The sequence below is a fragment of the Spinacia oleracea genome, chromosome 3 (genome assembly GCF_020520425.1).
Source record: "Spinacia oleracea cultivar Varoflay chromosome 3, BTI_SOV_V1, whole genome shotgun sequence".
Lineage (NCBI taxonomy): Eukaryota > Viridiplantae > Streptophyta > Magnoliopsida > Caryophyllales > Amaranthaceae > Spinacia > Spinacia oleracea.
In genome coordinates, this window is record NC_079489.1 from 20,281,837 (window position 1) to 20,304,885 (window position 23,049).

General features: G+C 38.0%; 1 long non-coding RNA gene across 1 annotated transcript; it reads right to left on the reverse strand.

The window, feature by feature from the left end:
• Positions 1-20,710: 20,710 nt before the first annotated feature.
• Positions 20,711-22,786, reverse strand: LOC130469220 (uncharacterized). Its single transcript, XR_008929620.1, has 3 exons — positions 22,270-22,786; positions 21,443-21,586; positions 20,711-20,842 (listed from the first exon to the last, which is right to left on the reverse strand). It is a non-coding gene; the product is annotated as an uncharacterized lncRNA (long non-coding RNA).
• Positions 22,787-23,049: the final 263 nt, after the last annotated feature.

The following is a 23,049-nucleotide window of genomic DNA, read 5'->3' on the forward strand; positions in this document are numbered from 1 at the left end:
GGCCTATAGTGGGCCGCTTCTTTTACTATTTTTTTTTTATTTGGCAAGTACATTTGGTGTTTATTTAGTGTTAGAATAAAATTTTCAGGAGAAATGTTACGCCTTTATTGATTCGGAAAGTAAGGAAAACACACTGAAATAAAACTGACCCATATTCTAAAGGGCCTTAGGACCATCTAAAGTCTCTATATTTTTTTTCTATCAATCTAAAGAACTACTAGGCGCTTTTTTACTAATGGTGCTCTATATGGCTCAAGCCTGGGGTTTAGTCTCATAAAACTTCGGTCCTTCACCGGTACTCATCTTGAATTCCATTCCTTTTGCATTGACCCACTGATATGTCTTCACCCATCCGTTCTCGACCTCTTCTAGTGTTGATGAAGGAGAGATTAACCGGGTTGGATCGAAACCTTCATCTTGTAAATCTAGGGTAGTCATCACAGTCTCGTTCTCCATAGGCCTCGATTCGTTAAACAATGTCCATAGAGCCTGGTTGTCCAATATTTCAGCTGTTTTAGCCTTGGCGAGGTGGGGTGCCTCATCCAAGGTGTGGCAGTCATGGAAAATTTCAAATCCGGGTTTTAGCAAGCCATTCTGAACGAAGGGTTCAGGGAAATCACAGCATGGGTGTTTTTCTCCTTCCCGGACGAACATCCCGTTAAGGGTCCTTTGATATGGGGGAAGGAGGGTGGTTTGTTTGGTTTTGTTAAGGCGTAGCTTAGATAGGCGGTCAGCAATATCTTCCTCCGTTGGTTCATAACCTAAGCCAAAGGGAGTAGATTTGTCGGGAAAAGGATGGAATGTGTATTCCTTCTTCTTTATGCCCAATGGGGTTCCTGGAAAATAGCCCCGAGCTAACAGCATTCTAGGGATGACTCGGGATGCATGCGGGTCTAGGAATGCTGGATCATAATCTTCAATGAACTGGATTGTTTCTTCCATTTAAAACCCATAAAGGCCGTCTGCAGTTTCAGCCGTTCCAACCATAGTACAACTGACGTCGAGAGGAAGGGCGCGGATTTCTAGTATTACCCCGTTATGGTTAAGTTTAACCATTTGGTGCAAGGTTGAAGCCACACCTCCTAAGTCATGGAGCCAAGGTCGCCCCAAGAGGAGGTTGAAAGTGGGCTTGATGTCGATTATTTGAAACTCCGTGGTGCGTGCCACAGGCCTTGTTTGTATGGTAAGGTTGATTTTTCCCAATACAGGCCTTCGGGAGTTATCATAAGCTCGTACCCCTTGTGAGGAGGTTTGGAAGTCATCGCTTCCTAGCCCCAAGCAATGGGCGGTTTGCAATGGGCAGACATTAACCGCCGAACCATTATCTACGAGCGCTAGGGGGTTGTTTTGTCCTTTGCATCCAACCACTAGGTAAAGGGCTTTATTGTGAGCACCCCCCTCTTTAGGTAAGTCCTTATCAGTAAAAACTATGGCCTTTTCTCCGGCATCTCTCGTGACATGGCTAACCAATGAGTCAGGTGTGATATCTGTAGGTACTGAGATGAGGTCAAGTGAGCGAATAAGCTTTTCGCGATGTTCCTTTGAAGTACACATAAGATCCCAGATGGTAATCTCAGCCTTGGTTCTTTTTAGTCGTTTCAGGAGAGGATTTTCAATGACTTCTGCGACGGTGGCGTGCCGTCCGTTCTCAGGAGTTTGCCTAACCGGGATGTCGTCCATAGGAGGTGGGTGAATGTCCGGTTGGTATATTCTTCCGGATCGAGTGAGGTTGTCGACCTCGGGCTCCTGAGGGGTGGTGTCAATGAGAGCATACCCGGACCAAGTTTCAGTGAAGAAGTCCCGGCCCGAGACTTGAGATAGGTAAATATCTTCAGCATCATCGTTCCACACACCGCACACTTCCCTCTCGATTTGATCCATAGGGACCACAGCGAGTGGTGCACCTTGAGGTGTAATATATACCGTGGGGTCGAAATTTTCTGGTTGGTCGAGAGAGATGTGACAAGAGCCGAGTGGGCTCTTGTTGTTGTTGGGTTTGCCAACGTTAGGGAGAGGTATCACTTCATCCTCTATCATGTCCTGGATCGTATGTTTTAGAGTCCAGCAGTTTTCAGTGTCATGCCCATTTCCTTGATGGAATTTGCAGTAAGTACCTTCGACCCAATATTTGTTTTTGACAGGAGGGTCACGGGTGGGGCCTATAGGTCTCAACTTTCCTTGATTGGTTAGTCTTTCAAAGGCTTGTACCAAAGTTGACCCGAGTGGGGCAAACTTTCGGTCTCGGACCCATCTTACAGGGTTTCTTCGGGCGGGAGCCTCTTCTACAGCATAGACTTCTTGGGCTTGGGATGTGTTACCCCGATTATAGGTGTTGGCCTTATATGTGGGTTTGCTCTGTATGGTTTTGGCGAGGTCGTCCTCGATCTTTATTCCCACATCATAAACTCTTTTGAAAGTGTCGAGTCCCAGGTACCTAAGGTGTTGTCTGTAAGCTGGGTCCAGGTTGCCAATGAATTTTTGGACCAATTCTGTTTCGGGAGGCCTATTGATTAGCTGGGCCGCCTGGTCCCTCCATCTAGCAAAGTAGGTTTTGAAGCCCTCATTTTTCTTTTGGAAGAGAACTTCCAGCTCGCGCATGGTGACTTGGAAATCCATGTTCGACGAGTATTGCTTGATGAAGACATTGACAAAGTCTTCCCAAGTGGGGAAGAGCTTAGGGTCCTGGTGATAGTACCATTTGAGCGGCACAGGTTCCAAGGACAAAGGAAAGGCAGGTAAGTACATGGACTTGTCCACGCCTTTCAAGTTCATGGTATTCACAAAGCTCAGTAGATGATCACGGGGGTTATCCGTGGCCTTGAACTTTGGTAAGTCAGATGAACTGAACTTTTCTGGTAGTTTGCCAGGAAAAGGTTTAGGATCGAGGGAGAAGTATTTGCTCCCCATGGTTTGTTGTAGGACCATTTTTTCAATCCTCTTCTCGTTTTCGAGGTCATTTTTGGCTTGCGCAGCCGCTAAAACTTCATTTTCCATTTTCAGTTGGCCCATAAGTTGGGTCATTTGGACCATCTGGTCTCGCAAATCTTCGATGGACATGTTTGAAGGTGCGAATCGAGGTTGGGGAAGCGGAGATCCTTGAAATGAGGGACGACGGACGGAGCTTGGAGTTACTAAACCTGGTGTTGGTGATGTATCTTCGAGACGCACTAACCGTTGATTCCCTGATCGGCACCAAGTGGCAGGACCAGTCCTAGGCATAAGATAAGCTAAAGTTTAGGTTCCCAAAGTTTCAAGCATTACTTAGTCTAGACTTCGACTCTCTAAATTGGTTTTTTGCTCTTTCTTCTGTCGGTACACTTTTTGGGGTTTTTATTTTATTTTATTTTGGTCATTCTTTGGATTTTCGAAACACTTGCCCGTGTGACATTCATAGTTGTTAGCATGTTCGGTTTTGGTGCCGAGCATTGCCGTCGTAGGAGGCCTAACAACGACATAAAGAGCTATTAATTTTTCACGAGTCGCTTTTTTTGAAATCGAGTGCTTTTCTTACGCCTTCGTAGCAATTCTTTTGATGAACATTTTTTTGTGCTACGTATTTTCCTTTCGTGCGGGCACCGAAGCTGCTGCGCCTGACCAGCAGGCCAAGCAGCAACTTCAGCGCCCAGCGAGGGCGTGAGAAATTCTGGCGCCCATCCAGGGGCGTTGAAAATTCGTCCCTGGCTGGTTCTCGTTTTCTGTTTTCTGTTTATGCGACTTCGATTTGCGTGCTTGCCTAATAACGTCCTTTACGCGTAACAGCGTTTGTGGGATTCGTTACAGGCCATCCCGAGCGTCGCTTATTTTGTGGCGATCATTCGGGTTTGCGGAACACGTGTTTCGGTATAACTCTTTGGCAAATTAGTCTATGAATGTTTGGGCAATTTTTAAGGTCGTTGGTTTTCTAGGATAGTTTGTCACACACAATCACATATTTCGCTACACATAACTACAATACAAACATGGATTTGAAAATTAAATATGCCACGTAGTTTATGATAGGCTTCTATGGGTAGTTTATTTGCGCCTGGCTTGGTACCGCTTCTATCGTAGATCCAACACATGCCCCGGTCGAGGTAGTGTCTTCAACAGACGAATTTCCCTCAAGAGGCCAACCCGCAAGTGCAAGCCAAGGGGGCATGCAGGCGAGAGGGACCTAATGGGCGAGCGATTGGGTTCGGGATAGGTGTACTACCTGCACAAGTACCGAGTGGGAAACATGCGCGGCGTATGCACCCCCCTATTGGCGAAAAAAGGTATCCTTAGTCCCAACTCCCGAGGGAGCCGAGATTCGTTATGCTGTTCTGCCCGTTCACATTAATATGCTGATTTTCAGGTCGTCCCAACTTGATGGGGAAATAAACGCGGGGTAGGATCGTTTCACCCTTCGGCTATTTTGATTACCTACAAGCACGAGTATTTCCTTCACTATCCCTAGTGGAGTCGCCACTGTGAGGGGGTCGAAAAAGCGCTGGCGCTAATGCGTGACCTTGTCCCTCGTGGGTGTGACGATTCTTTTTATTCAATCAAGTGTAATTGGATTTCCCGTGAGTATACACCCAATTGACTAGTAATATAGGAGTCGCCATTCAGTTTTTAACGACAATTATGTTTGACCACGACGGCCGTAGGTTCCCTTGTGATCCCTGGTGTGGGGATCTCTCAATATACACCCGCAAGGTAGAGATTGAGGGTTCGGGGGACTGTAACTACCGAGAGGAGTAATTCGCTCGTCGATAACTCCAGAGGCAAGATATCCTTACTAGCTCAGCATAAATAATTGAAGGGACATGCGTTAACTATTAAACTAATCTGAGTTGATTTTAGCAATATGCAACGTATAATACTAATTCGATCGTGATTATCTGATTTAAATAGCATTAAGGGACCTAGCATGATAATCCGATTTCCCAAAAATATTATATTTGTTAGGAGTGATAGAACAATCAGATTAGGTTAGTTTAACAGTTCATAAAAAGGGCGAGGAAAGCAGTTAAATCATCGAAAAGGGACACATTACGACGCACCCTTGAGAGGTGCGTCACGGTTCTCAGAAAACTAACCACTTTGACTTTGCTATTTCTCCTTTTTATTTAACGAATCTCAATTATGGGACAGGATACGTTCTGTTCGATTTATGGATCGATTGCGACAGAACGCGTGAACAGTTTCGCAGCGAGAGGCTTAGGCTAAGGGTTGGAGTCAATACTCAGAATATAATTGTGTGTTGTTGTGTGTTGTTTCACGTCGAAACTAGGGGCTTATTTATAGGGAAGAGTTCGTGGAAAGATAGAATTGCAGAGTTCTAATCCACAAAGAATTAGGAAAAGAGACGTACCCAGGTATTTTCAGCGCCCAGGCCTGGGCGCCGAAGATTTCGGCGCCCAGAGCCAGGCGTTGAAAATAGGGTCTGGGCAGTTTTGTTTAGTCAGATTCGGATTCCTAAAATCCGTAGAGCTTGAGATTAATTCGAGTCTTTCAGCGCGTATCAATTTTATGACGGAATGCGTCTGGGCCCGTTACGAACTCTAGGCTCGTTAGGATTTTAATTAATACGTAACTCTTATTTCCTAATCCTATTAGGAATAGGATTCTCGCGGTTTTCTATCTCATTTAGGATTTATGTTGGAATGCAACACCTAATTCTGACAGGTTTCTATCCTTTATGATTTGCCACTTTTAGAAGCTACCTTTTATGGCAATTACTATTTTTAGCAGGTTTCCATAAATAGCAGGTTTCGGGTGAAATGAAATGGGGAATCGAGATTCATTTATTTTATAGGGGATGCGTTGTCAAGTGGAGTTTTTATGCTTTCATCATCGAACCTTTCCCTTGCGGGAACTGGGACAAAAGTAGGTGTCTACAGAGGCCGCTTCAGTTCAAGTAGATTAATGATATTAATCCACAGCTTACTCTTGACTGAACCCGTAGGGTCACACAAATAGTACGTAAACGGATCAAGTATTTAATGGCATTGAATACTCTATCTAATACATATTTGTAATCGACGGATCTTGGTTTCAGTGGGAGCTGAGATCGTCAAAGGCAAGTAAATGAAAACTCCGGAAAACGATGATATTGCCGGAAACGGAAATATGGATCGTATCAAAAATATAAATATTATCCAAGTCGTAGATGTTGCCGGAAACGGAAACATGGTACGTATCGGAAAATATTATCGGAAATGGAAATATTGCCGGAATCGGAAATATTGCCGGAAACGGAAATATTGTCAGAATCGGAAATATTATCGGAATCGGAAAATAATTCCGGAAACGGAAATATTAAATATTTGTTCGAGACGGAAATTAATTCCGGAATCGGAAATGTTAAATATTGTTCGTATCGGAAATGTATTCCGGAATCGGGAAATTAATCGGAAGCGCGTCGTACGAATTAGCATCGGACGAGCTTGCTAGACGAAGGCCCAGCACGAAGCCAGGCCCACGTCCAGCAAGGGAACCACGCGCCACAAACACGCCCCGCCCAAGGCTGCACCAGGCCCACCGCAAGGCAGGCCCAGCGCGCGCCCAAGGATGCGGCAGCTCGCGGGCTTCGTGGCAATTGGGCTCCGTTGCTCGGGCTGCGGGCGCATGGCGCCCCTCGTGGGCTGCTGTGCGTGCGTGTGTGTTTGTGTTCACATACGAAACCTAAAGCGTATAGGATTCGATTGATGATTAAATTCCTAATCCTAAAAGATAAATTAATTAAATAAGAGTTCTACTAGGAATTTAATTTAATTAATTTGTATCCTAGTAGGATTCGATTACTTATTCCATGGCCTATAAATATGAGTTCAAGGCTCATAATTGATAACGAGTTTTAAGTATTCAAAGGTAATAATTTGAGCAAAAATTTAGCCAAACACTTGCCCATATAGCCGAGTATTATTAGTCCCTTAAGGGCGATTCTAGTTGGTCAATCTTAAGGCGGATCCGGACGTGCTGTGGACTTTCTACGGAGGGACGACACTTGGAGTCCTAAATACTTGTTCTTGTTCGGTTCGGGCGCAGCAAGGGAGGGAACGCTGCAAAGTGTATGCATCTAAATTATGCTAATTGTTATGTGGCAATTAATTTGGAATCCTGGCGTTTATGGTTTTTCCACATGATTTATATTCATTTATATGTATCATAACCTAACAGTGGTATCACGAGCCTCTAATTAATTCCATAATAATTGCTTAACATGGTTAAATTTTACAAATTTGCAAAGAATTAAAAGGGGTGATTAATTTTCATAATTGTTAATTAATTGCAAATTGCGTTTATTTAATTATATGTACGCAGTTTTTCGGTAGTTTCTTCGTTAATCAAAGAAATCGAGTGATTTTTGTGTCAATTGCGCATGTAAAAGGCATTCTAAAATTTTGACAAAAAGACTATTCCCAATTTCGAAGTCTAACTATGACTTTTCAGAGGTTTTAGTTTTTCAAACGCAAGAGTTTGCAATTTTAAGATGTTAAATTGAATATTTGCGATTCTTGTTGTTAAATCTTGAATTTTTTATTGACCTACTGTATATGTTTAACAAATTTGAATGCCTAAGCTTGTTAATTATACAACCTAATTTGTAATTGTAATTAATTTGTTGAAATTCGAATAATTTAGAATTTGATTTGATTTTCATAATTAATTGACAATTTAATTAGGTATCCATGACTAAAAACCACCATAAAATTTTTAATTTATGATAAATTTTAAATTTTTATGACCTAGATTTGAATCCATGATAATCGGAAATTAATTGATTAATAAATTTTTGATTTTTCGCCCTAAAATTATGAAATTAATATGATTTATTAATTTGATATTAATTTTTAAAATAAAATTTTTAATATTTTATGCAATTCGCTCATAAAACTTGCACGCACAAAGCAATGGACGCTACGTGTTACCCTTAAGGGGTGTTGAATAGTGCGGGCATGCGACGACGAGCAAGGGAGCTCGTCGCCCATGCAGTACAATGCAGCGAGCAAGGGCCATGGCACACGAGCACAAGGCAGCTCGCTGCACTTGTGTCGAGTGCTGTGTGCAGCGTGGGCGAAAGGGCAAGGGCGAGGGCGATGGGCACAGGAGCAAGCCAGGCGAGCAGTCGCGTGTGGGCAGCAAGCGTGTTGCGCCACAGCGCGCGCTGCCGCGTCCAGCGAAGCAAGCAGACGCGACAAGTGAGCGGGCTGCGCGCAGCGTGGCCTAGGCTTGCTACGTTGCGTGTGGCCTGCTTGCGTGGTGCTGTACGATCAGTCGAGGGGTGATGAAGCCTCGTGCACTCGACGGGGCTTGGGCGCAAGCCCAAGTGCCTCGTCTTGTTACGATTGATGCGTTTTAATTTTAATTTTAAATTTCAGTTCGGAAACGTTTTTTAATTAATTTTAAAATTCGTAATTTAAATTGTTTTCTCGGAATTTAATTTTGAATAATCTAATTATTATAAATTTTATTTATACTAACTATTTTACTAAAATTAAAACCTTGAATTAATTTAAATTCATTTTTAATTCAACTGAAAATAAATTAAATGGATTCAATTAAAAATTTATACGAGCTTTAAATTTTAATTAAATTTGTATGTTTCTGGTTAGACTAGGAAATACATTTTTATGTTTAAAATTAGTAAAGCATATGAATTTATTGGTTTAAGTGGGAGTATTTTAGTCATAAACTCTTGATTAGGTCTAAATTTTTTTAAGGTTAAAACAACTTGATTAGAATTAATAAGGACTGAATAATTGGTAGATTATTGGTGCCCTTGATTAATTGCTGCAAATATTTATGTGATGCATAACATGTTCTACTAACCAGCTATGTGGGCCATTCATGATAATGAATGGGTGAATGGTATATATTGTATATGTACTGTTTTGCAGGTTATTGAAAAGTGACTTGTATGGCCCAAATAGGATAGAAAATATGGTCTGCGTACCATTAATTTGAATGTAATATTGGTCTAAAGTACCAAATTTTATTGCTTTTAAATATGGTCTGCGTACCATCAAATAGTTGTAATTAGTTTAATTATAGCTTATCCTATTTGAAGAAAATGGCGCCTCCCATGGTGAAATTCAAGACGGAGTTTCCAATCCATTTTCAAGATGGACTTTGAAGTTGAAGCTTCAAGATGAAGTCGGGCCATACTAGATCACATTTATATCTTATGCATGTTTTAAGTTATTTATTACTTTAAATATGTCTTAATTATGCATGAGATTGTGGCTTGATTATGTTGCATGATTAAGGATTTTAGTTCACTTAAAATCTAACCAACATAGTAAGAGCCTTAAGTTCCAAACTTAAAAATTGAGTTACAAGGTGCCATGCCAAAATAACACTTACTTGGATAACCTTTACATCAATCTTAGTAATAGTTTTCCGCCATAGCGAGGTGTTACTTATTGATTCTAAAAGGGTAAGGTACACAAATAATTGTGAGTAGATGTTAGTTTTGGTGAAACTCAACGATATAAGTAAGGAGTCCTTTTATGTCGTGGAAAATGAGATAGGTTTACCTAATAAGTTCTTAGACGTACCTATCAACCAAGAGTAGTTTCTAGACTATTAGCAAAGGCTTTGCTTACCTAAAATATTTTAGAATTGTGTCTAAATACATAATGTGCTTAATCCTTCAATGATTTAAGGATCTTGGAATCATTTTATTCACACCTGCCGGAACAATAAATTCGAATAAAATGGCAATAACTTGTTTAAATTGCATGATTGCTTTAATTTTCAAGTTATTACTCATGATAAATGTTTAGACTTTGCATGCTTCAATGTATGTTTTAATTATTGTTTATAATTAAATATCTTGCACTGCAATAAATCCTTTTAGAAAGGTAACAGTAAATTTCCTCGATTGGTAGTGAATCCAAGAACGATTCACGGAAATGAGATAAAATGAGCAATTTAAAAATGTACGTTTCTTATAGCGACTTTTATGGTTGTTTTCGAGTATCAAAGTCGAATGGCAAACCAATTGGTGCTTGTGAATTCAAAATACAATGTAGTTTTGAGATCATAAAGCATTGAGTTTAAACGCTCAGCTTTACTAATGGTTAACAACCTAATATCTTTTATCCATTTAATTCTCGATTGAGTCTAGTCTCTAGACATTCGAATAGATCGATGCTTAGAGAACTTTAGAAGCTTCTGGTAAGATCATCTAGTTGAAAAAGAATATTCAACATACATTAAATGGCAAGAACTTTGTTGGAGTGACATTGGACATGTCTAATAAAGTATAAAAGTCAACACTAAAGAAGTCAATTCTTAAGACTATAAGAAAGGGTACAAGAAATAGGAAAACAACGAACAAAGGAAAGGAATTTACGATTCCGTTTCTACCTATAGGTTTATGTTTAAAGAGAAGTGACCTAGCAATCAAACTTCCTTGGTATCATATACCGCTTGAGGTTCTTACTTCGGTAATAACTCAAACAATGGAAGCTAGGCTACACTAATGGCCTACAAGTGGGAAATGAAGCATGGCAATTCTACATTAATTGTAGGGTCATCTAGTTTGTTTTAAGTCCTTTCAAAGGCTGGAACTTAACGACTATTTTGTTCCATAATCAGCATACCCCAATTTCTGTTTTCAAACACAGAAAGACTCACATTCAAGAAAAACAAAAACGATGTTTGTTTGTTTATTTGAATAAAATGGTCATTTACGGGTTGAGTCAATATGCTTGATTAAAACAAACAAATCTTTAACAATAAGAACTTTACTAGGTTCAAATCAACCCCTTGATTTGAGTTCCACTAATCTTTGGCATTGTTGCTTAGACCATATCAACAAGTTAACATCCAAAAGCTCTATTTTGATGGACTTTTTAAAGTTGGTTGATTTCTAGATCAATTCAAGACAAGCTAGTCTTACTTGTTGAAAGTAACAAAAGATATGAACTATTGTTAGAACGCCTAGACAATAGAGTTCAAAGCTAAAGAAAGATTTTATGACTTTATTATTTCACATGGATTTGAGTGAATATAGGTTTATTTACTCAAAGTGATATAAGTTTGAATCTTTTTGGCTAGTTCAAAGATTTAGAAGTATAAAATCCACTTGGCAAGAAATCATAAAGATCTAGGATAGATCTTGTTAACGATTACTTTAAGACCAAAAATGATCATCAATGATTGTGTGTTGTAATTTCACGATCGAGCTCCATAAGATATGGCATATCTAAGTTGGAATGATCGAAGTCAATTAGTACTTGATTCGATCAATGATGAATCAAAAAGAATTTTCCTATAATTTCTAAACAAAATGCTCAACTACCACCAAACTAAACCAAATTCGTCAAAGCTATTGAAAAGTAATTTCAGAATATCTTTTCATAATATATGTCTAAAGAGTTCCTAAACTCAGTGGGAGCTTAGTGTTTGTTATTCAACAAACTAAGGCCCAAGTATAGATATATGTTTCATTATGATTTATTCAAATGAGACACAAAGGTATTGTTTCGACCACGAATTTTTGAGAACATAATGTTTGTTTGCTCGAAATAATGTCCTTTTGGAGATTCGTTTCCAAAATGACAAGTGGGAGAAAATAGAGCTCGAAAGTCTTCAAGGCAAACAACAAACATAAAAGGACATTCCGGAGGCTTTTCGAAGTTCTTTAGAAAATCCGAACACATATTCTTTAAGGACTTTAGAAGTGGCTTTAAAGAATGGACATCTCTTAGAAGACTTTACAAGTACTTCAAGGAGAAAAGAATATTCAACAGACTTTCAAAGTGTCTATTGATATTCTATTGTTTGATGTTCTATACCCAAGTAGGCATAGAATTCAAGTCACTGAAACTATGAGATTAGAAACATGGAGTTCAGGTCACTGAAGCTATGCAATTATTCTATTAGATAGTGAAGAAACCTACAACTTGCAGTCAAACTATTAACATGTAAATTAATGGGTTTGTGACTTGTAAGAAAGCTATGACGAAATATAGATTCCCTAAAATGGTTAGAGGCCATATATAGACTCAATGTTTTAAATGGTTAAAGGCCATAAAACATAACCAATGTTTTAATGACATAATTGAAATTTTGTTGATTTGCAAAAATGGTTTACACCTATTGGTTGCAAGTTGGTTTTAAGGATGAAAACCATCAAACATGGAATTGTGTTCACACACAAAGCTAGATTAGTTGCTAAAGGTTACAAGCAGATTCATGGCATGGATTGTGTTGAAACCTTATGCATAATCGTAATGCTCAAGTCTATAATTCAAGCAATGATTGCATATTGGTACATATGGAAATTGGATGACAAAACGTATTCCTCAATCAAATGTTGGAAGAAACTATGTACATGGCATGTCATGGGATTTGTGGATCCAAATAAATACTTGAAAAGAAAAGCTAGCTTATGAAATCTAAGTACAGATTTAAGCAAGCAATTGGGAATTGGAAATGTATTTTAGTGAAGCTAATAAGTATTTTAGTTTCATAAAACGTACATGATTCTTATAGATATATAAGAAGTTTAGTGGGAGTACGTAAAACTTAATTGGTCCTATGTGTATCACACACATATCTCTCTATTGTGAAATAAAATTCAAATGCTAATGACTTAGATTTGAAATTATTCATCAATGATGGACCTAGGCGAAACTTAGTGCATACTGGGTATTAAGATCTATTTACAAAGATCTTATAATATTGTTTTAGATTAAGTAATGACATTTACTAAGTTAAACATCAAAGAGTCTAAATGAGATTCTTAAACCTATATTATATGTCAAAGAATTTAGCTGGATTTAGTATCTACTGAAACTAAATGAGCTAAAGTTACATGAACAGAATTCAATTGGAAATTATTCTGCAAAAGAATTTATCATGTATAATATAATATGAGGATCGCCAAAAACGTATCGTATGACTTTAGGCATGACGAACATATACCAATCTCTATTGATCTAAGTAAAGATCAACTAGATTGAGATCAAGAAAAACTTATGGTACTTGAAAAAAGTACATAAGAGTAGTTCTTGATTCAAGGAAATAAAGATATGCTAAATATTGATGCTACACGCATAAACACTGGCAAAGGATCAAGCAAGATTCCTTTGGAGTTAACCATTGACAAAGACGATCTAAAGAGCATCGTGTTTTGAAATGGCAACATGGATTGGAGACCATGAGTTGTTGCGTGGGAAATTAAAATAATAATTTCTATGTTCCAAGATATAGTTGGAAAGTCTTCCGCGTATCTGTGAACTGCTTGGATAAGTAAATCCAAACAAAGCATCACTAGAAACCTAAACAGTTGAAGTAAAAGTACTTATTGCCTAAGAAGCAATAAAACAAGGTTGTTTACGTTAAAGAGTTCTTCACTGAACTTGGGTCGATCACATGTCTGCTGACTTGATGGTTCTTCATTGCAAAATGCGTAGAACCACTATAGAAGTAAGAAAGACTAGATCACGTAATAAACAAACTCAAAAGATCTTATCATCATATCTCGAAGAACATTCGATGAAAAGGATATTAAGATTGGCAAAGCATGATAACTAAACCTATGCAACAAGTGAGAAGCAACACTCACATTGTAGCACTGGAAATCAAGCATAGCTTTGAATTCCATGAACTGTTTTAAAGATGGGTTCGAGGCCCATGGTTGTAGAACATTGAGGTTGAACATTTATCATATATGAAACTAGTTTTTGGGCCCGGGCGATGCCCCGGGTTACTATATTAATAACATTCATTTTTAGTTATATGTGTTTTTTTCCAATAATTACATGAAACATGTAATAGCTTAGCGGTAAAAAGCTTTATGGGTTAAACTCTAGGTCAAGGGTTCAAACCTTAGCAAACTATATTTGATTTTTTTTAATGCATATGAAGATTACATAGAGCAAATTACCCATAAGCAGAGTGCCACGTGTCACGTATACTTTCTCATAGACGCCTTTTAATATATAGTATAGATAGATGTGTTTTCATATTCCATTTAATCTTGGTTTAGTATTAAATGATGAGTCCCTTCAATTTGACGATATATTCAAGATAGACTGTCAGGACCAGTCCCGTGACTAAGAAATGTCTATCAAGTGAACTTGAATGTCAAAATTTAAAAATGGTCCATGGTCGGAGTTTTCTATAAAGATGGACGCATAGAAAACGTTAGAGGACTAGAATGCAAGATGACTAGTAGTTCTGTTTCTTGAACTATGTGGACATGGCAATGTCGTAATCATTTGCATAAATACTTACTTTGGGAAGACTAGTATCGGACAGACCTATGAAACTTTACTGTAAGAGATGAAAATCAGTCATAAGTAAATTTCATTAAAATTATTAGACACTAATCCTCAATACCTGAGTGATTTGAGATTACTTGTTTGAGAACTGCTTACCTTGACGTTGTCAACCGTCGCACCGTAAAAGGAGGCTATAAAGGCAACGCTCAGGTAATCACCTATCAATCGAAGTCTAATCTCAAGATCGCAAGATTGGGATTGTCCTCCCATAAATTGGGATGAGATGCTGAAAGTTGTACAAGGCCACTCGGAGAGCTAGAAACTGTAAAATGCATGGCCGTGCTCAGATGAATCATAGGCTATGATTATCTGTTTATTTGATCATTTGAACTCTGAGACCGAGAAACACCTCTGGACATAATAAGGATGACAACTCTTACCTTATGTTCAAGAGAAAGCATCGAGTGACAAAGGAATTAGGAAATGCACATTTGTCCCTAAGGACAAGTGGGAGACTGAAGGAAATAATGCCCTTGGTCCAAGTATGCATTTAATGATAAGTCTAATAATGTGGTTCAATATTAATTATACAAGTTAATAATTCAGTGAGATTAAGTGAACTGAATGCCTAGCTAGAGGTCGCTTCAGTTCAAGTGGATTAATGATATTAATCCACAGCTTACTCTTGACTGAACCCGTAGGGTCACACAAATAGTACGTAAACGGATCAAGTATTTAATGGCATTGAATACTCTATCTAATACATATTCGTAATCGACGGATCTTGGTTTCAGTGGGAGCTGAGATCGTCAAAGGCAAGTAAATGAATACTCCGGAAAACGATGATATTGCCGGAAACGGAAATATGGATCGTATCGGAAATATAAATATTATCCAAGTCGTAGATGTTGTCGGAAACGGAAACATGGTACGTATCGGAAAATATTATCGGAAATGGAAATATTGCCGGAATCGGAAATATTGCCGGAAACGGAAATATTGTCAGAATCGGAAATATTATCGGAATCGGAAAATAATTCCGGAAACGGAAATATTAAATATTTTTTCGTATCGGAAATTAATTCCGGAATCGGGAAATTAATCGGAAGCGCGTCGTACGAATTAGCATCGGACGAGCTTGCTAGACGAAGTCCCAGCACGAAGTCAGGCCCACGTCCAGCAAGGGAACCACGCGCCACAAACACGCCCAGCCCAAGGCTGCACCAGGCCCACCGCAAGGCAGGCCCAGCGCGCGCCCAAGGTTGCGGCAGCTCGTGGGCTTCATGGCAATTGGGCTGCGTTGCTCGGGCTGTGCGCGCATGGCGCCCCTCGTGGGCTGCTGTGCGTAGGGGTGTGCAAAAATTGGTCCGGACCGGAAAAATGCACCGGACCGAACCGACCCAGACCGGACCAGACCGGACCGAAGACAATCTGTCCGGTCATCGGGTCGAGAAATATCAATTTCCGGTCTTCGGTCCGGTCCGGTCTGGTCGGGTCCAAAAACCCGATTTTGGACCGGACCGATTTTTTCTTAATAAAATATAATATAAAATACTTAAAAAGTTAATTCTCTCCTTTAATATGTTGTAAATATTATTATATTGTGATATGTTTTATTTTAGCTTCCAAAAAAGGCCTTAAAAAATTGATTTTTATATATATATATACTTTTTCTTTTTTACCATAATTTTTAGAAAAATAAAAAATATATAGAAAAAGGTCTACAACCGGTCCAAATCGGTCCGGTCCGGGTTTTGGACCGATTTTATCGGTCCGGTCCGGGTTCGGTCCAAGCATAATCGGTCCGGTCTTTGGGTCTCAAATTATCAAATTTCAGTCTTCGGTCCGGTCCGGGTTTGGACCGATGAACACCCCTAGCTGTGCGTGCGTGTGTGTTTGTGTTCACATACGAAACCTAAAGAGTATAGGATTCGATTGATTATTAAATTCCTAATCCTAAAAGATAAATTAATTAAATAAGAGTTCTACTAGGATTCTAATTTAATTAATTCGTATCCTAGTAGGATTCGATTACTTATTCCATGGCCTATAAATATGAGTTCAAGGCTCATAATTTATAACGAGTTTCAAGTATTCAAAGGTAAGAATTTGAGCAAAAATTCAGCCAAACACTTGCCCATATAGCCGAGTATTATTAGTCCCTTAAGGGCAATTCTAGTTGGTCAATCTTAAGGCGGATCCGGACGTGCTGTGGACTTTCTGCGGAGGGACGACACTTGGAGTCCTAAAGACTTGTTCTTGTTCGGTTCGGGCGCATCAAGGGAGGGCACGCTACAAAGTGTATGCATCTAAATTATGCTAATTGTTATGTGGCAATTAATTTGGAATCCTGGCATTTATGGTTTTTCCGCATGATTTATATTCATTTATATGTATCATAACCTAACAACATCTGACTGTAACCCTAGCTTCTGGGCACATTTGTCCCCTTAGTATAAATAGAAGGCTACCCCTTAGTTAACATGTGTGGAGTGTGTTCTTTAGGTTTATTTTCAGTCATTTAGTTTCTCTTAGTGACACACTCTCACCACTTTATTTCTTTTTAATTTAGTTAATTAGCTTAATTTGTCTTTTAATTTCTGCACATTTGGGAGAAAGATCTCCCTTTCTATTCAAGTAATATATATATAGCTAGTATTTAAAAAAGAAAACCATGTATGACTAGATGACACATGTCACCCCCATCTTTCATCCATAATTTTGTTTTTGTTCTTTTCAATTTTGTTTGTTGTTTTTTATACGAATGATTTTACAAATGCTTCATCACCTCTTTCACTTCATATTCTCCATTCAACATCAATTCACCATTTAATTAATAATCATTCAACCTCTTCATTTCATCTCCCCCTTAACACCCAATATTAGATGACACGATTCTTTAGACACGTTTGAAAATGCATGGTTACAAACATTAATATCTTCAATTGTGAATAGGGAATTTTTTAAAAAAAGTTTATATTAAGAACAAATAGTTGAATAAGATCCTGCGCAACCCGTGATTTCATATGCTTCAATTTCTTGAGTTCCTGTGAGCTTGGGGTTATAAGGGTTGCACGATCATGCATGGACTTTCCCTTGAATGCTTTGGGTTGAGGAGCCCCCTTGGTCCCATATATCATTTGGGCCTTGTACTGATTTTAGTGGGAGCTTTCTCTTCTACTACTTAGTGTGAGTCCATGATAGTGATGATGATGAGGGAGAGAACTTAGAGGGTCTCGGGGAAACTCTGGATCCTTAAGATCGTGGTCCTTCTCTCATTTGGATTAGCGAGTCCTAATATAATTCTCGTGCGTCGCTCTAGCTTGGACTGGAAATAGAAAGGGAAGAAACCAAGCAAAGAAAAACATAGAACTAAGAATTTCTCTCAACCTATATTCAACGAAATTAAGATAATATGCACATAAATGCATCTCTAATGACTCCTAAATATGTGAATTAGAAGTACATCACCCCCATGAATAAAATAGGTCCAATAGAATTAAGAATTAATCCATAAGAAACTTGACATCTTTTTTCTTCTTTGCGGCGCACGAACATGGTTCAAATCCCGTTGAGGTTGCTGCTGGTAGTCTAGTTGGATAAGTAGGGGGTTAAATGAGTCGTCGTTCTTATTATTGCCAGATATTGATGCTGAGCGCTGACGGGGATTCTATAGTTGAAGAAGATCGGAGGAGATGAACAACAAGGAACAAAAACCTTTTTGAGTTCTTGAACTTCTCACGTGTGAAGTGGTGCTACTACTTTTCTTTATTTTCTTTCAGTTTCTTTATTTTTCTTCTTTTCTTCTTTTATTTAGTTCCTTAATTGCTTTGTAGCCTTTGTTCGACCAAAATCTTGTGTGAATCACAATTGAGCCTTGCCTGATTATCTCTGCTTGGACCGTGATCCAATATATACAAAACAAACTAATTAAGTGCAATAATCTTTAAAAATGTAAATAAACAAATAATCCCAAAAGTAATAATGGTAACTTAAATGCTACTAATAATGACAAAGGCATACAAAAGACTAGAATAAGGGAATGTAAATATATCAAATTACGCGCTTATCAGGGGGTTTGATATATTATTCATTTTCAAAACAAAGAAAAAAAAATTCTCTATTTTTTTATGATTAAACCACATGAAGTTTTCTTCAACCAGATATATTAAACTAAAGAAATCAAAATGAAAACTCAGATAAAACAATGATGAACATGCACGAAATGATAATTCATCAAAAATTTACAAAAGGGAAGTTTATAAAAAATTATGACTCGTGACTTTAAAATAAGACTGAGCAAACCACAATAATTGCAGAATTTTTACTCTGAAGAAAGTAATGAAGTAAACTACTTTAACCAAGGCTCTTTTTTTTGGGTGATTCAACTATACTAAGCTAAAACTTCATATATACTAGTTGTTGGCACGTGTGCTAGCGCGCACGGTCCCCCAAGATATAAATATGCTTACGTAAAGATCGATCTAACAACTTTGTGGCAAGTAAACATATTGTCAGTGACTAAACTTAAAGTTGGGAATGAATATGCATACAAATGATAATATGGAAAAGATCGGTCTAACAACTTTATGGCAAATGACCAAACTTGAAGTTGGTGATAAATACGCACACAAATGATACTTAGGCCCTGTCGTCGATGTGGAAACTCGTAGTCAGGAACCCGAGAGTACAAGATATTAAAAAAACATCAATTTTGAAGCCTTTCGCAGCCTGGACATCATGGCCTACTATGGGACATTGCTGAAAAAATGGTGGAGACGAATCATAAACGTGTTCAACTGAATCAACATCCTAGCTAAAGACACACTCAGTTGCATTCGTGTGCATTTATCTGCAACTTTTTCAACAATAATCTTATTTGCTTGCATAGTTCCTGATTACCATCATCCATGGGTTGCAGAAAGCTGTCTAATCTAAACAACCAAATTTCCTTGCTGTCTCACAATGATGTTGTCCTTTGTCCTTGGAGACTCAATACAACGACTATTATTCCTGTGAAAATAGAAAATAGTTATATTCAGTCTCCAAGGACCAGGGATGATGTCAATGTCATTGTGACAGACAATGCAAAGAAAACTAGTTATTTCAGAATACACATATACCGGATTACGTACAGATGCTACAATTTCGTATGCTAAAGAGAAGTAAACGTTAAACTTTCATAATATCTACGCTATGCCATACCCAATGAGAAATACATTTACCAACTTCAAATATTAATTATTTCCCATGCATAATATCTTAATTATTACAGGTAGATATGGAGTATTACTTGCTTAATTTAGTTTATTACATATTAATTACTTGTAGAATCGTAGAAGATATGTGATATGTTGACGTGAATTCGAGCAGTAACTTCAATCAATTAAAAGTTCAGCCAGTTAAAATAGCTCTATGGAACTCCTGATTCTAAACTAATTTTCATAATACCACAATGATTCTAAACTATTTTCAATTGATAAAATAGCTCTACGGAACTCCTGACGCAAAAGGCAGAGGAGAAACGCGCTACTCCAAAGGAATTGTTAAAGAATAAAAGAAACAGTATGATGAGTGATATTGTACAGAGTACAATTGAAGATACTACATCTCAAAAACGGGAGCTAGGATTAGATTTCCCCAACATTGTGACAGCCTCACAGAAAGAAAAATCATTTTGAGAGTACTAAATAAGACATAATTTTTTGTTTAAAAAGGGAGCTAGGATTTGAGTTTGCACCTAAAGACCAGCAGATACACTTCTTGTTCTAGATTTCTACCATCAAATATGATACAAGAAGTTCTCCTGGATCAATAATTTCAGATTAAGGTAGATACAAAAACTCAAATTTTTGAATAAAATTTCAAAGGCTGACAGAGACAAACCACTGAATTCCTGAAGCGATAAAAGGGCCGAAATATAGGCATTGTATCTAACTTGGACACTTCTACAACACAATCTGAAACAAGCATTATATGGATAAGGCTTGCACGAGAAAAAGGGATGTGAAACAATTCCTATGACATTAACAAGCTTCAAATTTCGAGAGCTAAATTTCAGTTCTTAAGCTAAAAAGAACATAAGAGGTCATGAAACTTAGATTGAGTAACAAAAACAGACCTGAGAAGCTAAGTAGAAGGAAAAGAGGAAAAGCATATGAACACCAGAACATTCAACACAAATTTGATTATATTGTTCAGCAGAAGAAAATCCTTTCATGTGAAACATCATGTTGTTCTTGGAAACTGCAGGAACATAGACGGATAGCACAAAGTCAGGAAAGGTATGAAGGATCCTAGCAAAGCAAGGCAACCGAAAAAGATGAATAGATAAAGTAGGCATGAAATCTAAGCACCCTCTAGACATATCTTGTGCAAGTCTTCTGGCACAACCTTGATAGGCATTTTTTATGGAGGGCATACGATCTGATGGAATATTCTAAAAAGGATCTCTGGTGGAATAACCTAAAGAAAGAATATAGAGAATAACAGTGAAGAGAACAACCTGAGAAGTTCATAATGAATGCTTGAATAAAGTTTTCAGCTGAACCCGTCTGCTAAGGTATAACAGATATATGTGCCACACAATCTCCATGATAAGACTTTGGCTTGGAAATCTCTATAACAGCTCCAGATATCTGGAAGAACAAACACAAGAACAATTCCAAAGAATGTTAGATACTCAAAACCTCAGCATTTAAATCAACATAGAGGAAAAAATCGGCAGAAAAAGAAAGGAGAAAAAGAGAAGCAAACACGGAGCATTGAAAAAATCACATTTCAGCAGGAATACTTGCTTCCACACATATAGCTCACAAGTTTAAAGGTCAGTTTCCTACTGAGAATTAGAGATATGTAGTAGAATCTTTTGAAAGAAGCTCACTGAAGCTTCTGTTATCTAGGTTAGTGGCCACGACAGGGCCTTAGTACTTCTATTCAATAAAGAAATGAGAAAAGATGAATTATACAGATGAGAAGATGGATACTCGGATCTTAAACTCTACCAATCAGAAAATAAAGATATATCACTACTCATATTTTCAAAAGCTTGTCTTGCACTAAACTAATAACATGACTGAGTTAAGGGGGATATGGAATGACTTCAGCTGAAGTCATCGCATACATAGCTTCAATAGTACATATAGTGTATACAATATACAAATTAAGATATTAACGCCATAGATTATCAACAACAAAAATCCAATCAATTCAGTGATCATGCTATAAGTATACAATACCTCCCAATGATGATATTCCATTGATTGGACAATTGACAGAACATGGGCTCTCTCCTACACAGAGACACAAATCTTGGCCTTAGATCCACATTATCTACTACCATGATTACAGGATATTTGATCACCGCAATGCCCATTCGCAGGCTGCAAAACAGAACAGAAGAAATCAAGAGGTTCCATTCAACAACCAAACCATTTTGGTCTCTCTACGAACTTGATTCACTACTAAAAACATATGCTCTTGGTTATTGTCTTTTGTAAAAATGCATAAAAGGCAAATTGGAAATGTCTTCAGGGGGGCATGATGAACCTAGTCATTTTGACTAACTCAAAATAAAGGTTTGTTGAGTCATGAAACACACTGTAGCATTATAAATGTACCGTAAACACTCTCTTATGTTAATTATGAGCAAAATAACGAGAAACAACAAAGTCCCTCTGGATGTACATTTGTAAGCTGCTAATTAAATAGTTTTTTCCCTTTGAAAGCATTGTGAATTTAACGTAACACAAGTACCAAAAGCAAGTTCAATTGTAGGACTCATAACTAATGGATCAAGAAGAACCGACAACATGTATTAATCATATAAAAGTAGAAATAATAAAAGAGCCATTATATTTTGTGAAGGTATCACCAGAGGGGGAAATGAAAAGGTGATATTGGAAGGACTATCAGAAAGAACTGCATGTTGCTAATAGATATTGAATGTTGATGGTACCTATTAGTCAAAGTTAACTAATCATGTAAGAACACGATCAACTTTGCGTAAGAAAACTTTATTCGTAAATGTTAGGAGTAGCAAGCTAAGAAATCGAAAATGGTTAACCTTTAGCCTGGGCTCTTTAGTTCTGTGGTTTTTAGGACTAAAGCGACAGGTGCCTGTAAACAACTGATCTCCAAGCTCATACAAAAGCTTCCTGAGTTCTGTTGGATCGAGTTTCGATGATTTCTCTTGCTTCACCAAGAACTGTGTCCTGCCCACCCTTGCCTCTCTCTTCTCTACTGTCCAATTGCCCCGGCCTCTCAAATCCATCCCCGACATTTTGACCAACATACACGTTGAAGTTAGATGGAGGGGAACTTAAGGTCCCAGGACCTCTTGCGACCCACTGCTGGGGTTTGGCCTGCCGGCGACTATTTTGGCCAGAGAATCTCGAACGATCTCTACGAACATCCTGGGTTGAAACTCATAATCCCAGCAAAAATCCTCAAAATTAAACACTCCTCCTCACTCACAAGAATAACCCTCCAACTCAAATTGGGAATTTACAAAATCCACCCAAAAAACAAAGCTCGATTTAGGCTTTAAGTTGCTTCTTACACCCCTGAAATAATTCCATACATTTAATCAATAACAACCCAGAAATTCAAAGATATCAGTACAACAAATGAACAAACCCCACATTAATGCACCAGAAAAAACAACAAAAAACACAAATAATTCATCACTTTTGTAACATTTCCAGTTTATTTCGAAACCCTAGCATTATTCCCCGATATAGAAATACCATAAAATACCAACAAAATTATAAATTACAAACTACCTAGAAAAAAAATCAATAAAGTAAGAAAACATAAACATCCAGATTTGCAGAAATAGGCAAGA